Source organism: Muntiacus reevesi, chromosome 2 (genome assembly GCF_963930625.1).
Source record: "Muntiacus reevesi chromosome 2, mMunRee1.1, whole genome shotgun sequence".
NCBI lineage: Eukaryota > Metazoa > Chordata > Mammalia > Artiodactyla > Cervidae > Muntiacus > Muntiacus reevesi.
In genome coordinates, this window is record NC_089250.1 from 137,801,802 (window position 1) to 137,811,585 (window position 9,784).

Genomic DNA, 9,784 nt, shown 5'->3' on the forward strand with positions numbered 1-9,784 from the left:
TTGCTGGCACAGAATCTTACTGTTGGAGAGCTCTGATTTCCTGGGTGACATGCCCAGGAAGGGACGCCAAGGGTCACCAGCCTTTTAATCTTATCCATAGGTGTTGCCACCTTCCCAGTTCTGGCTTTAGCTCTGTGAATATTGCACTTGGCTTTGACTGGGGCTGGGGAGGGCGCTGGTGAGCCTGATTCTCTGTGTGTTTCACATGTAGTATTCGTCAAACTCAGCATAGCTCTTCTAGCCTCTTATCTTTTCACCCAGTAGGCATAATTAATCTACTGAGGGTAATTTAGTGGGAAGAAAGCCAGACCTCTTTGATAACATGCTGGCCTCCAGTGTAGGTGTATGGCACCATGGTCAGGACTGGACGTGAGGATTTGGTAATTACAGTGTAGGCTGGTCAGCCTGAGCACTACTCTAAGCACACTGTTATATGATCCCTTTGGTCCCTTATATCAAATCTAATACAGCTACCGTATTCACTTAGAGTTCTGCAAGACACCCATCAGGGACCCTCTGGGATCCATAAAGACCATTCAAGTTTTAGCCTATTTGAACACCAGGCCTGGAAAACCAGTTCATAGAGAGCCCATGAACCTTGGCACTGCCCATCATTTCCTGGAAATTGGAGGATTTATGGCAGGAGGGTAAGAAGCAGACATATTTGGTGTCAAGGTAAGGCAAAAATGTTATACCATAGAAGTCCAGTCCACAAGAAAACGTTCCAATGGGTTCCACTAGGTACTATGCTAGCTGTCATCTACTGAGCCAGATTTGCAACAGTATGAAACATGCTATTTTTATCACTAAAAATATAGTTACTTTTCATAAGAATGTTGTTGTTGTTTAATCACTAAGTCATGTCCAACTCTTTTGCAACCCCATGGACTGTAGCCCGCCAGGCTCTGCTGTTCATGGAATTTCCCAGGCACAAATACTGGAGTAGGTTGCCATTTCTTTCTCCAGGGGATCTTCCCAACCCAGGGACTGAACCTACATCTCCTGCTTTGGCAGATGGATTCTTTACCACTGAGCCATCAGGGAAGCAAGAATGTTATTTATATTACCATATAATGGAATTATTTTAAATAAATAAATTCAAACTTTTTAGCTTTGCTTTTAAATATTGTTTTATATATATATGTGTGTGTATAAATATATGTGTATGTGTATATATATATATCTCCCACATAAACCTGAAGCTCTTTGGAGTCCTCAGAAATGTTTAAGAGAGTAAAGGGGTGCAGCACCAAAAATTTTTTGGCCCATGGTCACTGATAGTGGTGGTGGAGGCTTAATTGCTAAGTCCTGGTCAATGCTTTGGACCCCACAGACTGTAGCCCACCAGGCTTCTCTGTCCAAGGGATTTCTCAAGCAAGAATACTGGAGTGAGTTGTCATTCCCTTCTCCAGGGGATCTTCCTGATCCAGGGATCTAACCCAGTATTGCAGGTAGATTCCTTACTGACTGAGCCACTAGGGAAGCCTATTAGCAAATTGTCTCTGTTACTTCCTGTATATGTACTTTGGTTTCTTTGTATGTGCACTTTAGAAAAGTCAGAAAACTTTGTACTATGCAGCGTAGTACTTACATCCATACAACTTCTACAAAGGACAATTTGACAGCATCAATTAATTTACAGATGCATGTTATTTTTTCACCCAGAAATTTCATTTCAGGAATTTGAATTACATATATTTATAATTACAGGAATTGCAGATATACTTTCTTACTGTAAAATGACATATACAAAATTATTTACTACAACATTAAAGTGGTGGCTCAGACGGTAAAGCATCTGTCTGCAATGCTGGAGACCCGGGTTCAATCTCTGGGTCAGGAAGATCCCCTGGAGAAGGAAATGGCAACCCACTCCAGTACTCTTGCCTGGAAAATCCCATGGACAGAGGAGCCTGGTAGGCTACAGTCCAAAGGGTCGCAAAGAGTCAGACAAGACTGAGAGAATTTACTATTACAACATTACTTAAAAGCAAAAAACAGAACTAGCCTGAATGTTTCTCAATAGGGTACTGGTTAAATCAGCAATGGTACATACACAAAATAAAATGCCATTGAAAGTAAATTAAGGGAGAGCAAGGGAGCTTTACATGCATAGATGTGAGATGTGGGATAATTTTCAAGATTAAGTGAAAAGGCAAGATTCAGATAGTAGTAGAGTATGAGAGCAATTGTATAAAAAGAAGGTAAACAATATTTCAGGAAGAGATACACAAATTTGGTAACACTGGTTGCCTTTAGGGAGAAGAAATTGGTGGCTGAAGAACAGGGTGGAAATGAGACTTTTTATTGCATCCGCTTTTATACCTTTTGAATTTTGAGCTATGTGAATATATAATGTAGTACACAAATCAAATAGAAAATAAAGCTGGTAGAACAAAACCAAAAAGATGACATGACATAAAGGTCAGGAGAATAGAAAGGAGGGAATGATAGAAATAGAGATATACATATATGCATGCATGTATGCATGCATGCATACATTTGTAGAGAAACGTTTACTGTTTTAATCTGATTTATCACTTGGCCATGATTACTGACTTCCTTTTGCTTCCTCCTCTTTTCCTTATCTAGCTTGAAAGCCAGACTTTAATTTCCACATGTTCCACAACTGAAGAAAATACAAAAAGAAAATCTGAGTTTCCCTTAGATTAAAAAAAAATACTGTCCAGCCCAGAGCCAAATATCTGCCTTGCCACACCACCAAAATTATTTTTACATGGAAAGGAAACTAGTATTTATTAAACATGTCCCATCTAGGCCAAGAGTTTCTTGATCTTTGCCTCATTCAATCCTTGCCAACTCTGGGAGGTGGGTTGGTTGGGAAATTAGAGTTCAAAGAGGTTGAAGGGTATCACCTACTAGTAAACTCCAGTGCTCTCACTAGTAAATGATGGAACTGAGTCACTGCCTTAGGTCAGCCTGATCCCAAAGACTTGACCTTTCCAATCCCCACATTACCTAACTAGCTGCGGCAGAATCAGGACAGAAACACTGTGGTGTTTACCACCATAGTGAAAGGACTACTTCTTGACTTTGGGATTTGGAGGTATATATACCCTTCTCCTACCTCCTCTTCTCTCACACAGCAAGAGCTGGATGTGAGAGTATAGAAGGTGGTGACAACGCTGCATATATTTTAGTTTTATTTCTTTCAACCCGTTAATCAATAGTTATTGAGCAGTAACCATATACAATCACAAAACAAGGAAACATCAAATATTGCTAAGCCCTCAAAATGGTCAAGATGACATGCAAATGTGACATATATACATACCGTGTAATCAGTGCACCTGGGCTACAGCAAGATACTGCCCAAGGACCCGGGAATGCGGTAGCCTCCTGAGGTCTCAAAGCAGGGAAGAACGGAGCTGAACCTCGGGCCAGCCACGTTTAGCTGTAACTTCCCTAGAGATACTCAGAACATTTTTTAGGGTGTAACATACCAATCAGAAGGGCTGACCAGCGTCAGAGACAGGAAAGGAAGGTGGCTGTGGCAGGCATGTTCACAGAGTAGAGATGGGACACACTATCTTGGTGTGTCCCAGTTTTTCTCCCTAAAGTACCCCTAACAGCTGACAAGAGTCTGGAGGCATAGCTATAATCACAGCAACAATAACTATTACCCTTTATTTTGTCTTTCATGTGTAAGCTTCTGTCCTACTTTTTTTTTTTTTAATTTATTTATTTGGCTATGTTGGGGCTTAGCCGCAGCATGTGGGGTCTTTAGTTGTTGCATGGGATCGCTGAGTTGCACCATATGGGATCTAGTTCCCTGACCAGGGATCAAACCTGGGCCCCCTGCACTGGGAGCACAGAATCTTAGCCACTGGTCCGCCAGGGAAGTCCCCTAACTGGCTTATCGAGTCTTGCAACTCTGTGGGGAAGGCTATTTATTGTCATCACTTAATTGTTGAGGAAACAGATGCTAGGAAAAGTTAAATGACTTGCCCAAGGGCATGTAGCTAATAAGTGCAGAGCCGGGGTCTTAAAACCCTCCTCTGTCAAACCCCAACCCTCTGTTCTTGACTCTGCTACTTTACTGCTCACCCTAAGACTGAAGCTGCCCATCTCAAGCTCAAAAGCTCTTTGAGGCTTCATGCTTTTTAAAAAATTTATGCAATTTTTGGCATCTTAATTAATAATACACCTGAGTGTTTTGGTATAAGGTTATTATTTTAAATTACCAATTTGGTCATTTAACTTTTTATTGCCCAAATCTTTGGTTATGAAGATGGGACCTCTATTATGGTATTGCTGTCTTTCTAAGAAGAGGAAGAAACCAGAGCCCCCTCTCTCTACCATGTAGGGATACAGCAAGAAGGCAGCTATCTACAGACCAGGAAGAAGGTCCTCTGTTAAGAACCAAATCTACCAACACTTTTATTTTGGATTTGCCAGCCTCCAGAACTGTGAGAAGCCACCTCCATCTATGGTATTTTGTTAGAGCAGTCTGAGCTGATGAAGATAATACATAATTTAAAATTTTCTGGTGACTTTATTAAGCAATGTAAAAAATAGGAAAAATAAATTTTAACAGTACATTTTATTTAACCCCAGTGTATCCAAAATATTACCATTTCAACATGTCATCATTATAAAAATTATTCATGAGGTATTGTATTAATACATTTTATTTGTCATCCATAGACTTCAAAGTCTGGTGTATATTTTACATGTATAGCACATCTCAGCTGAGACTAGCCACATTTCAGGTTCTCAATAGCTACATGTAACTAGTGGTTACCATCTTTAACAGCACAATTCTAGACAGTGCTGGGAGGAAAGCAGGGTTACAGTAACAACTACCATTGTTACTATAGCTGCCATGTGCCAGCACATATCAAAGCTCCTTGATACGTTTCTCCCACTGATCTTTGGAATAACCTTACAAGACTCATGTTCTCTTCCCTATTTTACAGACTTAGAGTGTTTAAGAGACTTGTGTGAGGTCACATAACTAGCAAAGGACAGAGATTTGACCCAAAGCACTTCCTAATTCATCTTATGCTTCCCATTTACAGATACGAGAAGATGAATTGCTCTGGACTTCACCCTTCAGGTTGTGAAGCAGTGCAGGTCCTAAACAAAGCTCAAAGGAAGGGCACAACATCACCAGTAAGTTGTATAACCAAACAGGCCATTCCCTCTGAAGGCAAAGAGGTACCTACTATCAGATTAGAAGCAGAAGCAAGGTGCTGATAAACTTCCTCAGCAAAAAAAATAAAAGAAAGAAAGAAAGAAAAAAGAAAAAAATTCTTTGAGAAGCAAAGGTGAGGGAATGAACAAAGTGAAAAGAAAAAGGAAAGCTATGCTAACCGGAAAGCGGTAAGTGAGTGTGAACATTAACCAAGGGCAAAAGTTGGGGATATAATAATAATCACAACCTTGGTAGATAAACATGCCATTAAAGCAAGTGGAAGTGGATGCCACAGGTCTGACCTGTAAAGTTGCTCTTGGGAAGAGGAGGAACCAAAGCCTGGAGCCATGTGAAGGGTTATCATGATCGACTGTGGAAAGCAGGTCACGGCAAGAGTCAAGGTCACAACAGAGACAAGGATGTGCAACCATCCAAGGTGTGCTGTTAAAAAACCCCATTGTGACAGGCTCTGCACCAGCCACCAACACAGCTGCTTATATGTGCTCAGCTAGGACTAATGCCCAAAGCAGGAATCCATATACGCAGTCCTCAGTGAAAAGAGAACATCATACTAAATTTATTAAATCCTTACCTTTGCCTTTTCTATATTTAAAGTTTAAATGTCTTTTATTTATGAAAGATGGTAAGGGTGGATTCCCAATGTTTGGATGGCTTCGTTTTTATGTCTTACCTGGCAAATGTAGAAGTTGACAATTTTATGTCAGTCCTCCAGTTTAATCATTTAAAACATTTTTGTGGTATATAAAATAAAAAAAGTACTGCTTAAGATTCCATCCTTTCTCATGTGTACCAGATTTTGTTTTTCTCTGCTATAATTTCAACTACTCCTTCTACCCTAGCTCCATCCCCTCAGAGCAAAAATATGCTTGAATTTCTTCCAAGTAAACCAAATTAAATGAAACCTTCCTTAAACTATTCTCCCTTCCTCTCTGGATACACCTGAGCACTGGTTTCTTCTTTAACTACCATTCTTTCCTCAACTCCCTCCCACAACTGAATCCCTCCACTTTTTCACATTGGCAACTGAATATTTAAAAGCTATGCAATAAAAAATGTGTGGTATTTCTCCACCAAAATAAAGATTAACTAAAATCAGTTTTAATACTTTCCCTTCTGGTTGAGTCACTATTAAAACAGTATTGCCTTCTTCCTACTTAACCACCTTCTGAGGGCCCAGGATTACATTAAACAGTCCTTTGTCAGTTTTTTGGGAACTTAGCCAAATTCATAAGCTTTTGTACAAGAGAAAGGCCATGTTCCAAACCAGGTTTCAAATACATTTTGTTTTTCTTTTATCTTTTTACTTTGACATAATAATTGCAGAGTTACAGAAATGCTACAAGAATTCCCACTACCTTTTTGCTCAGATTCCCCAAGAGTGAACATTTTTCAGAGTAAGTTGTAGACATGATGCCATTTACCCCTTGCATTGTTTAGGATTCTCCAGAGAAACAAACTAACAGGAGATACACACGTATCTTGAGAGAGAGAAGTATGGGCAGCAGTAGGGGGTGGGGGGGTGGAGTGTAGATTAAGGAACTGTTTCATGCAACTGTGAGGGCTGACATACCATACATGTAGGGCAGTCTAGCAGGCTTGAAATTCAGGTAGGAGTTGATGTTGCATTCTTGAGTCTGAATTCCACAGCGCAACAGGACAGAAATCAGGCAAACTGTCTATGTCTTAAGAAGAATTTCTTCCTGGGGAAACCTAAGTTGTTGCTCTTTAAGGCCTTCAAATGATAGGATGATGCCCTCCCACATTGTGGAGTATAATCTAGTTTACTCAAAATCTGATGATTTAAATGTTAATCATATCTTAAAAATACCTTCACACCAACATATAGATAATTGTCTGACCAAGCAATTGGACATCATAGCCAAGCCACGTTGACATGTAAAATTAGCCATCATATCCCTAAAGTTCTGCACTGCCCAGTTCCTTCAAAAAGCATATCCTCTCAATAACTACTATAAAATTTGCAAAATCAGGAATTTAACATCGATATAATGCTAATATCTAATATACTGACATTATTAGACAGCTAGTCATTAATCCCCATAGGATTCAAAGTAATAAAAAAATTATTTAAAAATTTTATTTTACAATTTTTAAACATCCTAAGTATTTACTAGGGCTTCCCAAGTGGTGCAGTGGTAAAGAATCTGCCTGCCAATGCAGGAGACAGGGGAGACATGGGTTCCAGCCCTTGGTTGGGAAGATCCCTAGAAGAGGAAATGGCAACTCACTCCAGTATTATTGCCTGGGAAATCCCATGGACAGAGGGGCCTGGCAGGCTAGTCCATGCATGCTCAGTCCCTGAGTGGTACACTACTCTGCGACCCCACGGACAGTAGCTCACCAGGCTCCTCTGTCCATGGGATTCTCCAGGCAAGAATACTGGAGAGGGTTGCCATGAGGAGCATGGGATCTTCCTGACCCAGGGATTGAACCTGCGTGTCTTAAGTCTCCTGCCCTGGCAGGCATGTTCTTTACCACTAGCACCACCTGTATGGGTCCTTTCAAAAGGCTGCTCAGCAACTTGGCCTATGATTTTTTAAAATTTATTTATTTTAATTGGAGGCTAATTACTTTATAATATTGTAGTGGTTTTTGCCACACATTGACATGAATCAGCTATGGGTGTACATGTGCCCCCCATGTTGACCCCCCCTCGCACCTCCCTCCCCACCATCCCTCAGTGCCATCCCAGTGCATCGGCCCTGAGCGCCCTGTCTCATGCATCGAACCTGGACTGGTGATCTATTTCACATATGGTAATGATTTTTCAGCAAAGATAGCAGAAGTATTTCAAACAGGAAAGCTTTTAAGATTCTGAAATCATTTATAGAAAATCATTTAGTGAAGTGGCTTAGTAGTTCTTATTATCAAAGAATGTTGATTTGAATGTTTGCCTGGACTACACTTCAGGGATAAAAGAACGGTTAAAATACCTTTGAGGCTACACACACAGGATCCCCTTGGTTTAGAGCTCAGTTTTACCAGTAGATGTCGCTACAGTAAGACATATCCTGCCTTGAATCTTTGTGACCTAGTATGTGGACAGGACTGTCAAGAGGCAAAGCTTTAGAATTGGCAAAATAAAAATCATCTCTAAGATATAAGCAGACAAGTTTAGAAGAAACCAACTTGTCTAGAGTCTATTCGTGAGATGGGGCATGAGAATTCAAGCAATTCACCTTTGCAGACGTTAAATATATCCACCCCTGTCAGCAACGAGCAAGGCTCTACTGGAAACAGTAGGAGAGGAGACACAGTACCTAGGGCTCCCTAGGAAAGTGAAGCAGTGGCCATTTGTTCTGTCCTCCATCTGGGAAAGAGGTAGGGGCAGGTTTTCTTGGCACCTGAGACAGACACAGTTCTCAAATCTGGAAGGAGGGTCTAAGGAACAATTTTCACTAGCTCATTCAACACCCATTTTCCCTTTTTCAGCTGAGGTTGGCCTGCACATGACATAAAGACATCACAAAGACAGTTTACAAAACTGTCATATAATTCAGAGGTTTGATACTGAATATATATACAGGATTTGTTATATTCATTTTGAGCACTTGCTAAGGGGCACACTCTGTACCAAGTCCCTTATCTGATTTAATCCTCCCCAAAGTTCTATGAGGCAGGCGTTTTAAATTATCTTCTTTTAGAGATGAAGTATCTGAAAAACAAGGGGCTGGGGAATTGAGTGGTTAAACACTTATCCAAGATCACCTAGTTAAAGAATGGTAAAACAAGATTCAAACTTAGCCCTGTGTGAAGCACTGTTATGCTCTTTCTTAGTTCATTATTCCAAGGCAACAGGATCTATAAGTGTCTGACCAGATAAAATCTGGGGTCGCATTGTTCAAGTTGACTTTACTCCTTGCCTAGAAATAAACGCATGCATATATAGTCAATAAATTTACCATAAAGAAGCCAAGAATAGACACTGGAAAAAGGACAGGCTCATCAATAAATGGTATTGGAAAACTGGATATCTACATGCAAAAGGGTAAAACTGGACTGCTACCCTACACACCACACACAAAAAGTAATTAAAAATGGATAAAGACACCAACGTAAGACTTGAAGCCATAAAACTCTTGAAAGAAAACTGGTGGCAAGTATCTTGACGTCATTTTTTTTTTTTTATTTGACAACAGAAACAAAGGCAATACAAGTAAAAATAAGTAAGTGAGACTACGGCAAATTTAAAAGTTTCTGCTCAGCAAAGAAAACCATCAACAAAATGAAAAGGCAACTTATGGAATAGAAGAAAACATTTGCTAATCATATATCTGATAAGAGGTTAATATCCAAAATATATAAAAAACTCATACAACTCAATAGCCAAAAAAGCAAACAATCCAATGCAAAAAATAGGCAGAGGATCTGAATATTCCCCCAGATGTACAGATGACCAATAGGTACATGAAAAGATGCTTAACATCCCTAATTATCAGAGAAATGCAAATCATTTCTGAGATATTGCCTCACTTGTGTTAGAATGGCTATTATTACAAAGGCAAGAAATCACAAGTGTTGATAAGGATGTGGACAAAAGGGAATCCTTGTTCACTGTTGGTGGGAATATACGTTGGTGAAACC